The sequence below is a fragment of the Scyliorhinus torazame genome, chromosome 13, assembly GCF_047496885.1.
Source record: "Scyliorhinus torazame isolate Kashiwa2021f chromosome 13, sScyTor2.1, whole genome shotgun sequence".
NCBI classification, from domain to species: Eukaryota; Metazoa; Chordata; class Chondrichthyes; order Carcharhiniformes; family Scyliorhinidae; genus Scyliorhinus; species Scyliorhinus torazame.
In genome coordinates, this window is record NC_092719.1 from 205,805,730 (window position 1) to 205,825,889 (window position 20,160).

Consider the following 20,160-nt stretch of genomic DNA (forward strand, 5'->3'; position numbering starts at 1 on the left):
GAAATGCACCCTTTAAGACTAGATGGTCTTCTCAAAGATCACACTGTTGGACGCATGTGGCAAGTTTGAATGCTCCACAGCTGCTGTTATTGCAAGTCTTCAAAGGAGCATTATCAATGTTAGCAGGATTATGCTTTGTCATCCACAAACCATTCTCTTATTTTACTATCTTCCTTGAAGAGTTCACAGAGGGCAGAATCCCTGAGGATCAATGCATTATGGCAACGTCTGGAAATGGGCCATTCACATTAAAGTTTCTTTGAATATGTGCATTCATTAAATTTGCTCACTTGGTGAGGAAACATGGAGGGGACAATGGTAGGGACATTCAATGATATGTGGGTGCCCGATATTAGAACTTGCAATTTAACTTATCCAATAACTTAATGAAACTGAATGGTCCCATGCTGCCACCACCTTGCTCTCATGTCAAACTGGATCGATTTCCCAGCTCTCTTAAAAAGCACGATTTCATTGACCAAAGGTGTTATTGCACAGATGCCCTGTGTGCTGCTTGAAATGAGTCACTGGCAGAGAATTTCCCCAACAGGCCTTCTTCTTGTTGGGATGAATTATGTCCCCTTCTGTGTTCTGCGTCTCATGCAAGTTTCTCTTGCAACAGGGTTAAGTGAACTCGGTAAAGGCTAAGAAAGGCCCTCCATTACATCAGATATTATGAGATCTAGTGGCATTGTCCTGTTAATGGGAAAAAGGTTTTAAGGTTCCTCATCCAAGTAATTGCTGGTCAGCAAGAAAGCAAATGCAGTGCGGAGCTTTAATTGTACTGAGGTAAAGGGAGGGTGGCCAATATGTACCATGCCCACCCTCATCATATAGAATCATACAGCGCAAGAGGCCATAGGGCATACTGTGTCTGTACTAGTTCCCTGAAAGAGTTATCCTATTAGTCCCACTTGCCTATTCTGTAGCACCTTTCATGGCCTCAAGGCGTCTCAAAGTGCTTTGCAGCCAACGTGAAGTACTTTTGAAGCGCGGCCACCGCTGTCAATGCAGGAAACGGGGCAACCAATTTGCGGGCATGAAGCTCCCAGATCATCCGGTTGAGGGACAAAATGTTATCCAGTGAACTGAGGCTACGAGGCGCGAATGCTTCTCGAAAAGCGATCGTGACCATTCTAGGTGAAAATTAAAAAAAAAATATTTAAGATCAGTACAACTTTATGCCTAAAAGTAAATCAGGGGTGGGGGATTTATTTTGCATTCCCTCGGGGTTGGGACCAGTTACTCACCGGCCCCTCGGTTGGGCGAGTCCGCTCGAGCGTTTGAAGCTCGCGCGCGGAAGGCGGGATAACGGTCACCGGCTCGCGGGAGCGGCGAGGGTGGCGGTGTAACGGTCACCGGCTCGCGCGAGTGAGGGGAGGGATAACGGTCACCCGCTCGAGCGGATTTGAGCCCCATCGCCCCCCCTCCGTTAACGGTGCAGCTCCCTCCCCCAATTTAACGGTTGAACGTTTTCACACGGCCGTCCGTCGCAGTGGGGAAGCCAACCGAAGGGACGGGTGAGTGCATTCGTCGTTATTCCTTATCCTCGTTTTAAAATAAAATGGCAGACGGAGGGTCAAAGCCCAGCCCAGCCCGGAGAGAGGAGCTCCCAATGCTCACTGAGCTGAAAAGCCAATATCTCTTCACAAGTACTTCCTGAACCTTTCCATCCCATGTCCCAGCCAAGCTGAGGAGAATATATCATAGGAGTCAACGGGCCGTTGAGCTCGGTGCTGCCGGGACTTTTCCAACACCTCGGCCTCGTTTCGCTTGAGCGAGAGGGTGACAAGGCCGGTGAGTAGCGGGAGAGGCCGAAAGCGAGATCCGCGGGCGGGCGCCAAAACCGTTTGCGATGCAACCGGCCCGCCCCCGTAAGCGAAATCGGGATCTCGCCCTAACGTGGCGAGAAAGCAGTTGTCACCACTTAAACCCCATTTCCATACATTTAACGGGAGCAACCCCATATCCTATGGCCTCCTGTCATTCAGCGGCCTCCCCAGCAAGTGGTCGCACTGGCACCGATTGGTACTCCTTTTGAAAAACGTGAACCTGGCAGAAGGGCTTCTGCGGGGATCCGAGGAGGTGAGCAGCCATCTTCGTTCGCAGGCAAAGAGCCTGGGGGTGCTGGGCTTGCTGCCCCTGTGGTCTGAGGGCTGGGTGGTAACTGGGAGGGCTGCAGTCCCAGTTGGGGTGGTCCGCCATAGGTGATGGGGCGAGTTTATCGGGGGGGAGGGATGGCAACCGCGTGCAGGTCCTCCATGCCAACCTCTGGATCACCTGTACCCATCCTGTGAGCAACCCTAGTCCTTGTCTGTCTGCCCCACCGACCGCGGAGGCCTCTGGCCGTTGCTAATAGAGAATTGTCAATCGTAGTTAAGTGAGCTCCACACATTCAAAGTGGGTCCCTGTGGGTGGGCGGGCCATGGAGCATGTGGGGCCTATTGCCTTGCATCCCAATCAGACCGTGATGCCTGGGCACTGACCTGGACACTGCAGAGGCAACACCACATGCAGCAGCCAACCTCCAAACACCCAGAGGATGGGCCCCAACACTGGGCATATATCTGCGGCCGGGGTATGGCGACGTTCTGTCCCGGTGTCTGAGGTGCAGGGTGTGTGATCCGGTGAGCAGCCCCCCACCCCCCCACACTGTGGCCATGTGTGTGTGTGGGCAGGGTGTGTTGGGTGGGGGGCGGGGGGTGGCAGGACCCCATGTCTGAAGGCGATGGGGGCAGGGGATTGGTGGTCGGCCCACATCGCAGAACGAAGAGCCAGAGGCATCGTATTGGTTGTGGTGAGGGCTTTTAAATTGTTCTCAGACAAGTGTACAGCCCCACACTCCCCTCCTTACCCCCCTCCCAGTGCCTCTCGGTGATCCTCAACGTGCTTAGCCTTCCTTGCTCTACCTCTGTGTCTAGATGTTTCCCCAGGATGCACATCAGAGGTGGAGGCAGCCAGATGTTTACCATGTCCCGTGACCTTCAATGCCCCTGGCGGGGGTCCTCTGGGGCCAGAGAGCCCTGGCACACTTTCTGGTGGCACAGGCACTCCTGTTCCGGCAACGTCAGAGGGGTGGAACTCTGAGGAACTGGTGGCCACCGTCGCAACTTCATAGGATGGGTTCGTGTTGGCATTCAGCGCCCCTCCTCCCGATTGGTGCCCATGGGGCCCTAGAGTTCACCTCAGAATGGAGGAGCAGCTGGATTGAATCCTGGCTGCCCCTGCGTCATCTCACCCTGCCAGCCTTGGTGGCTCTCCAATGGCTGCACGATGGTGTCGGTGCCCTCGGCGAAGCGCCTCGGTGACTGGGCCACGCTCTGCAGTGCCTCGGCAATGTGCGCCTGCGACTTGGACAAGCTCCGCAGCGCCTCGGCCATTCCCATCTGAGACCGGGACATGTCCCGCAACGCCTCATCAAGGTCCGCCTGGTACTGGGTCACGTTCCCCCAGCGAGTCAGGCAGTCTACAGAGGCCAAAGTGAAAATGCTGGAAAATCTCAACAAGTCTGGCAGCATCTGTAGGGAGAGAAAAGAGCTATCGTTTCGAGTCCAGATGAACAAATTAAAAAGTATTAGTTCTATTACTTAAACTCCTCCTTGCTTTGTCTCACCGATCAGTTGATGGTTGGAAACCAATAGATTTGTTTTTGTGGTTAAGGAAATTATATGGATATGTTTTAAGTTATTTTCTTGTAACAATTTAAAGTTAGATGTTTAGATGCTGCAGTTGTTAATGTAACAAAGTAACTTTGGGGGTTGGTAATAGTGGATGGGGCTGGTGGCTTGTGTCAACAAAGGATAAGCAATAGAAATTTTAAATTTTGCAAATCCAGAACTAGTTTAAAATTTCAAGTGAGATTTCGAGTCAATTCTGAGAAATTAAATTATACTTGAGCCATACATCAAATTCACCACATTGGGAAAATCTGAGATGTGAAAAGACCTTTTGCAATGTGATCACTATTTAGTGAAATCATATCCTTTTGCTTGGTATTTTCTTTTCATGTCTTGTGAGACATGTTTTAAAGTCCTTCTCCCACCTTATCTTCCTATTCCTGGATGCATTGATTACTTGGAAGTACAGAACTTGAATATTGTTGAAAAGAGAGACATGTTGAAGTTTTTTGTCTTGCACTTATCAGGACAAATGCAAGAATGCCAAATTTCAAATATCTCAATTTATACTCCAGAAGAAAAGGGTTCTGATTGAACAACATCATAAGCAATCCGTTTCATGCTATTATTATTCCATAGCTATGTGAGTGGTATTTTCCACTAGCAGGATGCTACCATCAGTTCATAAACATTCTGCCGACCACCCAATTGAGCAACCTTTTGTATGAATTTAAGTGCCGGTGCAATGGCAGGTAAAGTACTTAGGCCATACATCTCAACAATTGGCGAATCAGACAGCATGTTTCTTTGGCTTTAATAGGCAGAGTGCAGGTCATATCAGCCCATGCTTGAAAAACCCAAAACAAAATGTTTACTGTTAGATGTGATTCTGTGATTTGCAGTAATTTCTGAACAATCCTGAGTGCACTAATAGCTATATTAGCAACCAATTTGAGATATTCAGCAGAGCTCATAATGTGTCTTAGTCATACTTGCTAGAAGTGACATACAGTCACATGCAAGGACCTGTTCCAAGCAAACTAAAGGAATATGTTTAAGCCTTGCACTTTTTTGAACTTCCTGGGAGCTTGAGGAACCTATAGTTCCCTGTTCCTTTCTGCATGGCAATGCCTTTACCAATTAGAATTGACTTGTCAGCACTCTCTTGTCCTGTGGAATAAATTGCTGTGATCAATTGAAATTTGGCATTCTTATATTTATTCTGATGACGATGAAAACTTCAATGACATCTCTCTTTTAAGCAATATATGTTCATTTTTTCAACAGCAAGTATAGTCATATAAGGAAGGGTATGAAATGGGTGCCACAGCTGAATCGCTACTCAGCGAGTTTGTTTGTAAAGCAGATCTTGAAATGAACAAACTAAGCACAGCCCTGCAACTACGACAAAGTTAGGATTTTTTTTGGTATATTTTGTTTTGGTTTAACTTGCTAGAAAAATACATTTATTTTTAAGTAGCAGAGATATTCTGTAGCATTACACGTAGGGAGTTGTCTAGTCTTTAGTTGAAGTGGGGGTTACAAATATCACAGACCAGACCACAACAGTGGCTAAGATACCCCAATATTTTCCGACAAATCTTCCAACCACGCTGATGCCTTAAGCAGCGCCAGTGCCCTCCATCTGAACAAGATTCGCCTCCGGGCTATTAGAGAGGTGAAGACCAAAACATCAACCTTCCTCCCCTTCTGCAGTCCCGGCAAGTCCGACATTCCAAAGATTACCACCATTGGGCATGGCTCCATTCTAACTCCCAAAATCTCTGACATTGTTTCAAAGAAGGAAACCCAGAACTTAACCAGCTTAGGGCAAGACCGAAGCATGCGTGAGTAGTTCACCGGTCCCCATGAACAATGCTCACATCTATCTGCTACCCTTGTAAAGAACCCACTCTTACATACCCTGGTCAAGTGGCCTATGTACCACTTTAAACGATATTAAACTTAACCTCACACACAAGGAGGTATAGTTAACCCTATGCAGAGCCTCACTCCACATCCCCCCCTCCAAAACCAAACCTAACTCCTCTTTCCATTTTCTCTTTACTTCCTCCAAGCGAAGTCTTCTCCATCGCCACAAAAGCATAAACTTCCTTCACCCTGTCTGATAAAGGTATTTCCAATATCCTTTAAATAAGTCAAGTTTGGTAATAAAATTTGCTTGTCCTACCTTTTCAACACAGTCTTCCAAATGAGGAATAGGAAAAGAATCTGACTTCGTACCTGTGTTGACGTTCCTATAGTCCACACACAATTGTTGTGTTCCATCTGGTGTTGGTACCATGACAATCAATGAGCTCAAATCATTGCAACTCAATTCAGTGGTATTATACTTAAGCATGCTGTCAATCAATCTCCTTTTGTGCCTTGCTAACTTTAGTGGACTGAGCCTGTAATGGTTCTGTTTAATGGGAATAGCATTTCCTACATCTACATGGCTGGTTTAGCACAGTGGACTAAACAGCTGGCTTGTAATGCAGAAAAAGCAGCAGCACGGGTTCAATTCCTGTACCTGCCTCCCCGAACAGGCGGTGGAATGTGGCGACTAGGGGCTTTTCACAGTAACTTCATTGATGCCTACTTGTGACAAGCGATTATTGTTATTATTACATCATGCATAATTACTCTCATACTCCCAATTTATTCACATGTATAGCTCCATGTGGTTGTAATAACCTTTTGGGCAATTTTGACCTTCCTCCGGAAGTTAACTCAATTTATCCTAATTTCTTTATGCTCCTCATTGTCCAATTTAATTTGAGGAATGTCGTTCAGAATAATTTATCTCTTATCCTTGAGTTACAACGACTAACACCTTTCCTTCTCTTCAAAATACCTTTTGAGCATATTAACGACGTACCTGTGAGTTTTCCTTCTGTCTAGCGTTCTTGTCAAATAATTCACCTCCCTTAATTTCCTTTCAATTTGATGAGGCCCACTAAATCTTGCTTTTAATGGTTTAGCTACCATTGGTAACAATACTAGTACTTTCTCCCCACCAACAAAACTACAAATTTTTGATTTCTTAGCCACCTCTTTTTTCCTCACATGTACCCTAGCCAACTCACGAGTCCTAGTTAATCTCGCCCTAAAGTTTGACACATAGTTCAATAATGTAGTCTGCAAACGCTGACTTGCCAATTTCTCTTTGATCAATCTAAGTGGTCCTCTCACCTCATGACCAAAAATCAATTTGAATGGACTGAATTTAGTTGATTCATGAGGCACATCCCTAACTGCAAATAGTACAAATGGAATTCCTTTATCCCAATCCTCTGGATAATCCTGACTATAGGCCCTCAGTATGGTTTTTAGAGTTTGATGTCATCTTTCTAATGCCCCTTGTGATTCCAGATGATACTCCGTTGAATTAAATTGCTTTATTCCTAAACTAGCCATAACTTCCCTGAATAACTTCAACAAATTCCTGTCCATTTCTCATCTGCTTGAAGGTCTCATTAATACATTATTTCTAATGTAATAACACTCTGGTATACACTTAGGTTCTATTTCCGCATGTGCTTTGTGATACAACTGCTTTATCTTTGAACAGTTCTGCTGTAATTCAACCAACTAAAGATATCTTCTTCATCCACCACCTGCTCTTGTTCTTTACCAACTATCTGATCAAACATGGTTTCTGACAACTGAACCTCAGCCTCCCTATCGGTACTCCTCAAGTTCTCTTCCTCCTGTCTCAACCTGTGGCTTTGTGATCTTGTCACCACACAATCAGGAAACACTCCAGGATATACTTCTCGCAACATCTCAGTTGTTTGATTTCCCACTGGCTTTTCAACCAGTGTCAGCTGCACTCCCACCTGTGATTCAGCTGTATCATTACCTAGGATAAATTGTGCCCTTGAAAAAGGTAATTTTCTATTACTTCTACCACCACTTCGCTTTTCACTGGACTCTAACCTTACCCTACCCTACATAATGGTACTCCTCTCACCACTAATTCCACATATTACCACCTTTTTTGGCAATACTCCTTCCAAACTACATATCTACTTATCTCTCATCATTAAAGATTGACTTGCTCCTGTACCCCTTAAGACCGTATCGCCGTACCGACTCCACCTTGTATACATGAGTAAACCTTACCCTCTGTTGTACCTCTTCCATTGGGACAATGGTTTTCCTTCCCTCTTGAATAAACCCCACTGGCGTACCCTGTTTTACCGAGTCTGTCTTCCCGGTACTTTTCTTAAGCACCAACACTGCAACTTCACATGTCCAAATTCATTACAATGAAAACATTTACGTTTTCTTATCTCTCTTCCACTATCATTGGTTTCCTTTTTACTCTGAGGCACACTCTCTTTAACATCACCAACAAAACATATTTTGCATTGACCGCCTGTGAATTTCCCATTTCCCCAGTTTCTATCCTTCACAGGTTGAAATTGACGTTGAAAAGCAGACTTTGCTTTGTGAAACAATTCAAAATAATCTGCCATTGCTGCTGCCAGTCTAGCAGTTTTAACTCTTTGCTCTTCCACATGAGTACTAACTACTGCGTAAAGTGAATCTTTAAATTCCTTCAAAATAATTGTATCCCTAAGAGCTATTTTTAATATGCTTGGCCATCTATCAAAATTATTTTGTTTAATTCTTTCGAATTCTATGTATGTCTTTCCTTAGATTTCTAAATTTTTGTCTGTAGGCTCATGGCACTAGTTCTTATGCACTTAGAAAGACTTTTGCTCACCTCATCATAATCCCTAGATACCTTCCCTTTTAGTGATGCAAACACTTCACCAGCTTTACCTACCAACTTTGTTGGAAACAACACTACCCACATGGTCTTTGGCCAATTCAATTGGTTAACCATGTTCACAATTGTTTGGGGAATTGGATATTCTGAATTCTCCCTCAATGTACCCGAACAGGCACTGGAGTGTGGCGACTAGGGGATTTTCACAGTAACTTCATTGCAGTGCTAATATAGAATCATAGAATTTACAGTGCTGAAGGAGGCCATTTGGCCCATCGAGTCTGCACCGGCTCTTGGAAAGAGCACCCTACCCAAGGTCAACACTTCCACCCTATCCCCATAACCCAGTAACCCTACCCAACACTAAGGGCAATTTTGGACACTAAGGGCAATTTATCATGGCCAATCCACCTAACCTGCACATCTTTGGACTGTGGGAGGAAACCGGAGCACCCGGAGGAAACCCACGCACACACGGGGAGGATGTGCAGACTCCGCACAGACAGTGACCCAAGCCGGAATCGAACCTGGAACCATGGAGCTGTGAAGCAATTGTGCTATCCACAATGCTACCGTGCTGCCCACGGTATTATGAGATGAAATAGGCTTTCACATCTTTCTCATCAAATCTTGGCAATTCTTAAATATATTCAAACATACATATCCCTACTAAACCTTTGACTAAGAAGTATTCCTCATTCCTCTAGACCTTCCTCAGCTTCTGCCTTTAACTCCAATCTTTTAAGAACCAGGGGCTGGTTTTGCACAGTGTGCTAAATAGCTGGCTTGTAATAGAACATAGAACATAGAAAATACAGCACAGAACAGGCCCTTCGGCCCACGATATTGTGCCGAACCTTTGTCCTAGATTAATCATAGATTATAATTGAATCCACAGTGCAGAAGGAGGCCACTCGGCCCCCCGAGTCCGCACCAGCTCCCGGAAAGAGCACCCTACCCAAACTCAACATGCAGAACAAGGCAGCAGCGCGGGTTCAATTCCTGTACCAGCCTCTCCGAACAGGCACCGGATTGTGGCGACTAGGGGCTTTTCTTTCACAGTAACTTCATTGAAGCCTACTTGTGACAATAAGCGATTATTATTATTCTCGCAGTTCCAGTTTCCAAAGTTCAAATTCTCTTATCCATATCATCCTTTGCTAATCTTTCCATATCTACCTCAAGCTTCCTCCCTTCCATTTCCTTTTGGAAATACCCTTTTCCTTTTCTTCTTTTTAAAATGTATTTTATTACAAACATGTATCAAAACAGGTTACAGCAAATAAATACCCCGGGAAACATACTTCCCAGCAGTGAACTATACAATCCGTACAGATTTTTTGTTCCCTTCAGCACCCCCCCCGCCCCCCCCCCCCCCCCCCACTCTCCCATCCCCTCCCATCTCCCGCGTCGAACAGCTCCTCAAACACGGTAAAAAACACCCCCACCTTTCTCAAACCCCACTGCAGAGCCCCTTAACTCATACTTTATCTTCTCCAACCAAGCCACTGACCCTGGTGGTGATGTTGATCGCCACTCCAGTACAATTCGCCGGCATACAATCAGAGAGGGCAAAGGCCACGACATCAGCCTTCCTCCTCTCCATGAGCTCCGGCTTCTCTGAAACCCCAAATATCGCCACCAAAGGGCCCGGTCCACTGCCTCCTCCACTATCCTGGCTAAGACCGCGAACACATCCACCCAGAATCATCCCAATTTTGCACAATCCCAAAACATGTGCGTGTGATTTGCTGGCCCCGCCCACACCTCTCACCCTCATCTGCTATCCCATGAAAGAACCCACCCATTCTCGCCCGAGCCATTTGCACCTTGTGCACCAGCTTACTGTATCATGCTCATCCTTGCACTAGAGGAGGTCCCGTTTACCCTTCGCAGTGCCTCACTCAATACTCCCCAATTGATCACCCCTCACAACTCTGCTTCTCATTTCTCTTTGATCTTCACCACTCTGCTCCCTCAGCCACTTGTATATATCCCCAATCCTTCCCTCCCGATCCACATCTGGAAGCAGCAGTCGCTCCAGCATGGTGTATCCCGGCAACCTAGGGAACCCCTCAAGACCTTTCGCGCAAAGTCCCTAACCTGCAGATACCTAAACTCACTCCCCCTCGGCAGCTCTACCCTCTCCCTTAGCTCCACCAGACTGGCGAACCCTTCCTCCAAATACAGATCCCTCTCCTTGGCCAGCCCCACTTCCCTCCGCCTCCTGTATACACTATCCATCCCCCCTGGCTCAAACCCATGATTCTCACACAGCGGCGTTAACATCGACATCCCTTCCAACCTAAAATGCAACCTCAACTGATTCCATATCTTCACCGTGGACTGCTCCACCAGGCTCCCAGAATACCTACTTGGAGCCATTGGCAACGCTGCCGTCATCATAGCCCTCAAACTAGACCCCTTATAAGATTCCTCCTCCATCCTAACCCACTCTACCCCTTCTCCTTTCTACCTCCGCCGCACCTTGTCCACATTCGCTGCCCAATAATAATGAATCAAGGTTGGCAACGCCAACCCCTCCTGCTGCCTCTGTAGCAGGATCTTCCCCATCCTCAGCACCTTCCCCGCCCATACAAAGTCCGAAATGAAAGTGTCCACTTTCCGAAAAAAGGCCTTTGGTTCTATAGATCAGGAGAGCCTGAAAAATGAAAGAATATTCAGCAGAATATTCATTTTCACCACTTGGACCCTCCCCACCAACGTTAAGTGCAGTGTACCCCACCTCTTAAGATCCTCCCTGGCCTCCTCCACCAGCTTCATTAAGTTCCACTTATATAGCCCCATCCATTCCCTCGCTACCTGAATCCCCAAATACCTCAACCTTTTTTTTTGTTTTATAAATTTAGAGTGCCCAATTATTTTTTTCCCCAATTAAGAGGCAATTTAGCAGGGCCAATCCACCTAATTGCACACATCTTTGTGTTGTGGGGGTGAAACTCACGTAGACACGGGGAAAATGTGCAAACTCCACACGGACTGTGACCCAGGGCCGGGATTCGAATCTGGGTCCTCAGCGCCATAGGCAGCAGTGCTAACCACTGTGCTACATGCCGCCCTGCCAAATACCTAAACCTATCTGTCGCTACCGTAAATGGCATCCCCTCTAAATTAGCCTGCTATCCCAGCTCATTCACCGGGAAAACCTCTCTTTTCCCTACATTCAGTACCCTCCAAACCTCCCCAGCAAGCCCATAATCCTTCCCATATTCTCCAACAGATCTGAACATACAGAAAGAGCCCATCGGCATTCAGTGACACCCAATGCTCCCTCTGTCCCCTTATAATCCCCTGCCACTCTGCCGACCCCCTAAGCTCCATCGCAAATGGCTCAATGGCCAGTGCAAACAGCAACGGGCACCCCTGCCTCGTACCCCCATGTAAGTCAAAGCTTTGTGAGATCATTCGTCCTCACACTCGCCTTTGGTGCCACATACAGTAACCACACCAATGCCACAAATCTTGGCTCAAACCCAAACCTTCCCAAAACCTCAAAAGTACCGCCACGCCACCTGATCAATTGCCTTCTCCACGTCCATGGACGCCACCACCTCTGGTACCAGAGCCCCGACGGAACCCTTTTCCTTTTCTGCCCTAACTCTCCTTTTCTTCTGCCATTGCCAAACTCTCCTTTTCTTTCAATTCCAATTTCTTCAGTTCTATTTTGTTATGTTTATCTTTTTCCTACATTTCTAATTGTTTTGTTTATAATTTAATTCTAGCTAATTCCAATGATTCAGACTGTGTCTCTGGCAAATTTAACTTGAGCTATGGCTTGTAATATTTCTACCTTCATCACCCCTTTAGATCAGGTTAATTGCAGCTTCTCTGCCAAACCCAAATGTTTTGTTTTAGTCTCCCTTTGTAAACCATCCTGTGTAATCTCTTCCATACCCAGGAAAATCTTTGCAACTGAAACTGCCAACTTCAATCACTTTCTATTTAAACTACAAAACCTGAAAGAATGCAATCGTTCCAGACACACACTCTGTTTTTATGTTCAATAATCCCAAGACAAACAAGGAAATATAATTAACATCCCGGACGAGCCCCCAATTTTATTATAATCCCAGACCAGACCCCAACAGTGGCTAGGACACTCGACCAAAACCCCAATATTTTAGTTTATTTTGTAAGACTGTGCAGAAAGAATACTTTGCTCCAGGAGTGATTGCACAAAAAAATAGGGATTTGGTATTTTAAAAACAAAACTATTGGTAACACAATATTAAACTCTTTAACATCAGACCTGAAAATAGCTTCCAATTACTCCTTAAACAATACTACTAAACACAGTAAATACAATACCCTTAATTACTATTTCTATTCCCAATTAAACAAGAAGAAAAAACACATACAGCTGTAAATCCACCCTACATTCCAATGGCACAGCAGATTTGGCTCCTGCTAAAACCGATGCAGACTCAGGATGGATGTCTTCAAAAAGCTGTTTCAACCGGATTGTTTCAGCTTCCCCCTCGTCATCTGACAGGTCTCCACTGCTTTAAATACTATTACTCTTTGTTAACTATCCCACTGTAAGAGCAAAAGACATTGGGCGGGATTCTCCAATAATGGGGCTATGTCCCCATTCCAGCATCAAAACGCGGGCGTTTCACTCTAGACTTTCCTGAAGAAAGTCCAGAGTGATTCTCCTATCTGAAGGGGGCTAGCAACGCCCCGAAGTACACCTCGCAGGCTGCCGATACGGGGCCCTGCACGGTAGTCCGTGCATGGCGGCGGTCTTCAGCAGCCGCCCAGTGCGAAATGGTGGACTCGTACAGTGGACCGGCCCCGAAAATATAGGCCACCCGAGATCGGGTGTGCCCGCGGATCGGTGGCCCCTGATCGCTCGCCTGGCCGTCCGTGAGGCCACCCCCCTGTGAAGGATCCCTCCCGCCCCCCACCAGGGCGGCCGCAGACTGACTCCGCAGCCGCCACTGGCCATTCCCGATAAGCAAAACGTGGTTAGAACCACGGCGTTGGGAACGTGGCCAGTTTTCGGTGGAGAATTGCGCGACCGGAGAATCGCGCGAGCGGCGTTGCGCCGGATTTTGCCATCAGCGGCCATTCTCTGCCCCCACGCCGATCGCGATTTTGCCCCGGAGGCTTGGAGACTCCCAGCCATGGAGTATGGACTCAGTATTAGCCAGATCAGAACTCAACTCAAAATCTTTCTCAAAATATCTGAATGCCATAGCTGCACCCAGCAATGCCATTATCTCGCCAAGCTGAAAACAAATTAACTCCCCAGGCTGAAAACACGTTAACTCCCCAGGGACTCTCCCTAGTCAAACAAGAGTGGCATTATTCCAGGCTTTTACGATGGCCAATTTCACCTATGGCTCCTAAAAGCTTTCTGATCTTGGAAAACAAGATTATTTTAAAAATAAATGAATACTGCAGTCAAACACACTAACCCAGGTGTTATAACCCTTATATTGCCAAATGTTTATAATCCAATATATAGAATGTAATCCAATAATCCAATATGTCTAAAATCCTACATCTATCACAGATAGCATAACAGATTAGATGTAGCAGACATAATTCAATCAATTTTAAAGTGATGGTGAGAGTCTTTGAAGTGTTTGTTTACTTTTTCTCAAAAATGGGTGATCAGCAGTTGTGAAATTAGTATACACATTTCCTCATTTGAGTCAACTTTTAGGCAGTCCTTTAAATGATTGCCTAACATTACTGTTAAAAAGAGGCTAGATGCTCTTGAATATGCAAATAGCGTCCTACACTTGTAAGGCTTCAATTGCAACATCCAAGAAGAAATGGGCAAAGCAGCATGGCATGCCAGTGTCACTTTCTCCAACCATTGAGTGGCCAATCCAGCTGTCCTTAAAGTAGGTGTTGAGTTTGCTGCAGCAAAGGAGTTTCCGTGCAACCTCGGTTGTCGAGCTGGGGGCTGCACAATTGAGATGCTACAGCATCACTTCTGGCAATAGTGAACATTAATCACAGCATGGCAAGTTTAATTCGGCAGATTCCATTTTAAATATGTCAGGTGTTTATAATGGGAAAAAGTTGATTAAAAAGTGACAAAAGCAGAATAGGATATATGCAGATGTAAGATTTAAATTCCTAGAATTTTAATTCATATTTAATTTATCCTCTCCATATTTTATCTAGAACCGTGATGCTTTGTGTTACTTTCCTTTGATGAAACACAAATTTCAGTCAGGATTATTACTGAATTGATACCTTGGTCAAGTGTTTCTACTTACTTGACAGTACAAACCGATCTGTATGTAAGAGTGGAATTGCAGGCAACACTGCAGAAGATTACCAAGGAAGATGGCGAATGTTGCAGTGCAATTTTATGAATTGTCTGCCGAACTTCTCACTGGTGAAATCGTCAGTTTCTCCAACTTCGTAGGAAAGGTGGTGTTGATTGAAAACGTTGCATCCTTATGAGGCACAACTATCAGGGATTACCATCAGATGAATGAGCTCCAGAGTCGCTACGGCAACCAGGGGTTTGTGATTCTGGGTTTTCCCTGCAACCAATTTGGTTACCAGGTAAAACCTAATATTGGAGAAGGTATCGTTTGTATTTTTCAACAGAACATGTCACCACTTATTTTATTTGACAAAGAGTTTTCACGTGGAAGTGTTGTAAATACATTTCAGCTTAAGTTTTAGGACCTGACCCTAGCCTTTACTATATTTAGTAATATTTTGGCATTTTCAAATTTCAGTAAGTTAAAATAAACTTCTGATAAAAATAAACTTCTGATAAATGTATCATTAAAATATTATCATAGTCTATATAGCAATTTAGATGCAAATATTTTTTATTTCTGTATTTGATTTTCAGATGATTTTTAAAACTTTTGTCATTTTATACAAAAGTACAGACAACAATAATTGTAAACTAAAAGGAATAAACTAATCTACGTAACACTCCTCTCAAAAGGACCCCCCCCCCCCCAAGCTAAAAGTGACCAATTCCTTGAAATATAGTATAAGCGGTTACCATCTCCGGTACAACCATTCAATTGACCCCCTCATTGTGTATTTGACCTTCTCCATGTGCAAAAACCCCATTAAGTCCCCTAGCCATGTCGAGGCACTAGGTGGCGTCGCTAACTTCCAACTCAATAGGGCTCGCCTCCTGGCAAAGATTTTCAAGGCAACATTTTTAAGGAGCTTCTCTTCCAGTCTCTTTATTCATATCATATTTTGTAATAAATTGTTAACCTTAGATTAATTCGGAGTCTGGTTTAGTTATCACTTGAATAGAAAAGTGCAATGTAGTAAGATGGGATCTCTGCTCATTCTAATCTCAGTAGTGATATGCAAACTTGTTAAGCTTAAACAGAAATCATGACCAGTTGGGAGCGAGTCGCAGTCGTTCGATGAATCCAACATTTGATACTTTGAAAGCAGTAACATGCATATAACATCTTACCACATCTATCAGAAATATCTCAAATTATGTCATGTACAGGTTACTTAAAAGAGTATTTAAATTTGGAAAGTAATATGCACCAGGCAGTCATCATCTGTGGAGAGAATAGGCATTGGAGGTTTCAGGTTAATTCTTTTAGTTCTGAAGGGTGAAAATCAAAAACGGGTGATGATTGGCTTGGTTTCCATATAACGGCCCTATGTCATGTCCCAAACATGGCTGCAAATCAATAATTCATGTACTTGATCTTGGATTTTGTAGGAAAATATCTACAATGAAGAGATTCTTAATTCACTGAAATATGTCCGTCCAGGCAATGGCTTTGAACCAAATTTCTCTTTGTCGAAAAAGATTGATGTGAATGGAGAAGACGAGAATCCAGTCTTCACTTTTCTGAAGCGGAAGTTGCCTGAGGCTCATGATGATCCTGAAACCTTAATGGGTGATCCCAAGTTCATAGACTGGAAGCCAGTCCGTCGGTCTGATATTGGCTGGAATTTTGAAAAATTCCTTATTGGGCCAAATGGTGAGCCATATAGGCGATACAGCAAAAACTTCCTCACCATTGAGCTTGAAGAAGACATCAAAACGCTTCTTCCAAAGGATGAATGACTTGGTGATGCTGAAGATATGTGTTAAAATTTAGTGGGTTAAATATAGAATGGTAGGTGTTATATTACAGATGGCACTTTTTTAAAGTTGAGCCAAGCGTATGTGATGAGCTGTAAAATTTTAAGGAAATACAGAAACCACCACATTTATGCAAATTAGATTCACATTTATAGTGAGATTCTAATATGTCTGTTGGCTCTGTTTAGAATTTATTTTGTTGTAAATGTAAGCTACATTGAAACCTGTTCTTGTCAGTGAGATCCCAATATCCCCACTGCATGAATCAAGTTAGTTTCTGATGTTAGATATTTTACTATATGATGGTACTTTTTTTAAGGTCTACTGAAAAGTACTTAATGTAGCCTGTAAAATTCTAACTGGATATAGGAACTAACTTGTTACAGCCAATATAAAGGTGATTCTTCTAATAAATGCATTTTGATGAAAAACTGTTTCACTCCATTTTCATTATACAGACTTAAACCACAGGTAGTCTTTCATGAGATTTTCCACAAAATTTCATCTCCTGCATTATCTTTCTTCCACAACATAATGCATGGAATAATCTTACTCTGATTAAAAGATATTAAAGAAATAACTATATAAATCTATCTTCAACTAATTCCATTCTATCGAGAAGACTATTCTCAGGTTCTCTATTATCGAGCTTATATTTTATAATTCTGCACTACATTTTGAATGTATCTCATGGCCTGCAATGTATGGAATAGGAGTATGTTATTTTTTGTATTTAAAGCAGGACACATGCTGTCATTTACTAAAATTGAAAATTGCATTATTTTACATCATGGGCCAATCCATCATATAAAATTTGGTATTAATAGGCTGCAACATAGCTTGAAACTGTCTGGGGACATCCAGTGGGAGTTGACATTGGTCACTGTATATGAAATTGGAAGTCAAAGTTCATATTTAGAAATTGTTAAAAATATGGTTTGGAATTTTTTTGCTAATTATCAGATATGCTTCTTGATTGTCGCCCACATTTGAGAAAGAAACCCTGAGACTTCTCTATATTTTATCAGATTGGGAGATGTCTGCCCATCGTATCCTTCTATGCTCTGTGGCAGTGTGGGTTTGTTCATTACACAGGGTGAACTTGCTTGAACATTCAAAGCTCCATATAATGGGCTTATTGGGCTCCAAACTTCAATCAGCAGTCATGCACAGGAATAATGCTCCAGGGAGAACCACAAGATACGGGCATGGGAATAACAGCTTTTCCGCAGGCTCTGGTGTTACACTTTTTGCCAGCCTTCTTTTACCTTGTTCGCACAGCCTATGCATGCCTAATCTGGAAGTTAATACTCTGTAGTATGTCCCTTAAACGGATTCTTGGATGAATGTTGGAGAAAAGATGCTGCAGAATCCTCAGAAATCTGTTGATAAAAGGGAGCCGTCAGATGGAACAGGGGTGAAGCTGCCTTCTCAATATGGAGGTCTGATCCTCAAGGAGGCTCTTGACCAGGCAATTTCTTTCTTTAAAAAAAATAAATTTTTTCCAATTAAGGGGCAATCCACTTAGCCTGCACATATTTGGGTTGTGGGGGCGAAACCCACGCAAACACTGGGAGAATGTGCAAACTCCACACGGAAGTGACCCAGAGCCGGGATCGAACCTGGGACCTCGGCGCCGTGAGGCAGCAGGGCTAACCCACTGCGCCACCGTGCTGCCCACCAGGTAATTTCTAACGCACTGTAAATGATGACTGTGTACCTCTTCAACAATATCAGAGTGCTTGACGACAAACTCAGATTTTGACACAGAGCCTAAGTGCTCATGAGACAGAGCTGCAGCATACTACTAAAAGGCTTGATGAAGCAGAGGAAAGAATCCTGAAAGTTGAAAATGTTGCTTCCTGGGCAGCATGGTGGAGCAGTGGTTCACCCTGCTGCCTCATGGCGCTGAGGATCCAGGGTCGATCCTAGCCCTGGGTTACTGTCTATGTGGAGTTTGCACATTCTCCCCGTACTTCGCAAAACCTCACTTAAGTATATGTAAAACATGGTGGTGCAGTGGTTAGCACTGGATGTACTGGCGCTGGAGGGTGTGCAGAGGAGATTCACAAGGTTAATCCCAAAGTTGAGGGGGTTGGATTATGAGGAGAGGTTGAGGAGACTGGGACTATACTCATTGGAATTTAGGAGGATGTAGGGGGAAGTAGATTTAGGTCTGGGTTTAGGAGGAACTTCTTCACCCAAAGAGTTGTGAATCTATGGAATTCCCTGCCCAGTGAAGCAGTTGAGGTTCCTTCATTAAATGTTTTCAAGATAAAGATAGATAGTTTTTTGAAGAATAAAGGAATAAAAGGATATGGTGTTCAGGTGGGAAAGTGAGCTGAGTGCACAAAAGATCAGCCATGATCTTATTGAATGGCGGAGCAGGTGCGAAGGGCCAGATGGCCTACTCCTGCTCCTAGTTCTTAGGTTCTTGTGTTCTCATGGAGGCGAGGACCCCACAACCCAAAGATGTGCAGGATAGGTGGATTGGCCCTGCTTATTGCCCCTTGGGAAAAAATGTTTTGGGTACTCTTAAGTTTATATAATATATATATAGAGAAAATGTTACTTCCTTGGCTGTAACTCACATTCAATCCTTGGAAAACCAGCTATGTGGTGTGTCAGTAATCATGGAAGGCTGGAGGAAGAATGTCCGGGTCATTGGTCTGCCAGAGGGCACGGAAGGTAAGGTTCCTGTTAAGGTCTTTGAGAGCTGGCTATCAGGATCCATAAGCTGGATGTGAAGGCTGGGTGTTTCAAGTTGGAAAGGGCACACTGTGAGGTCGAGTGATAATCAGCATCTCAACCCATAATCATTTGCTTTCATAACATTGCCATAAGGTTCTGGAAGCCATGAGGCGTGATGGAACCTGGCTCCATGAGGGGGGCGAGGATCTGTGTTTTGCAGGACTTCTCGGCGGCAACACAGCTGAAGCGCCGAGGCTTCAATGAAGTTCGAAAACAGTTCAAGGCAGCTGGAGTGACTGTGCTTTGCTTTATTCCGCGACCCTGAGGGTGATATTCAACGACTCAGTTAAGTCTTTCGATAATCTGGCTAATGCCTTGGCTTTTGTAAAGTCCATGGAAGGCCTTGGACTCACAATCTACAGCTCATTGAAATTTGAACTTTCTTCCTGTTAAATTGTTTTTTGTCTGACTTTGTATTGTTATATATCCTGTTTGTTGGAAGGTGTTAACACCTTTGAGCACTTATTCTGAATGTCTTATCCTTGAGGTAGCATGGTAGCTGTGCCGCATGCCAATTATCCATCATTTTCTTAGCCGCATCTTTATTGGTTGTTTGGTATCTTCACTTTATTCATGATAGAATTGAGTGGCGCCACTGCAGAAGTGGGCAGAAGGTTTAGGTCTCATGGGTGGGTCAAAATGTGGGAGGGACATTTGGCTTCCATTCCCTTGTTGACTTTTCTCCTCTGTCAAGCAGTACCTGTCCCGATGGTAAAGATGGTATGCGGAGGGTTAGCCTTATGAGTCCTCTCTTGTGTTGAGGAACGGCTCCTTGGAACTATTGTGGTCATGTTCTTTTTTTGTATTTTTGTTGTGTTTTGGTTTGCAAGATGAATCCTGCAATGATACAGACATCTCTTATTTGAGAAAAGAATATTACAAGGATGTTATGCTTGTGGCATAACTTAAGATGGGTGGGGGAGGGTGGGGGTTTCGTGCACACCCGAATGTGATCTATGTTATGAAAATCCTACCCT

The 20,160-nt window shown here is 44.3% G+C and overlaps 1 pseudogene; it reads left to right on the top strand.

Annotated features, from left to right (window-relative positions):
• The first annotated feature begins 1,005 nt into the window (after positions 1-1,005).
• On the top strand, positions 1,006-16,863 carry LOC140388560 (glutathione peroxidase 2-like; annotated as a pseudogene).
• The last annotated feature ends 3,297 nt before the right edge of the window (positions 16,864-20,160 follow it).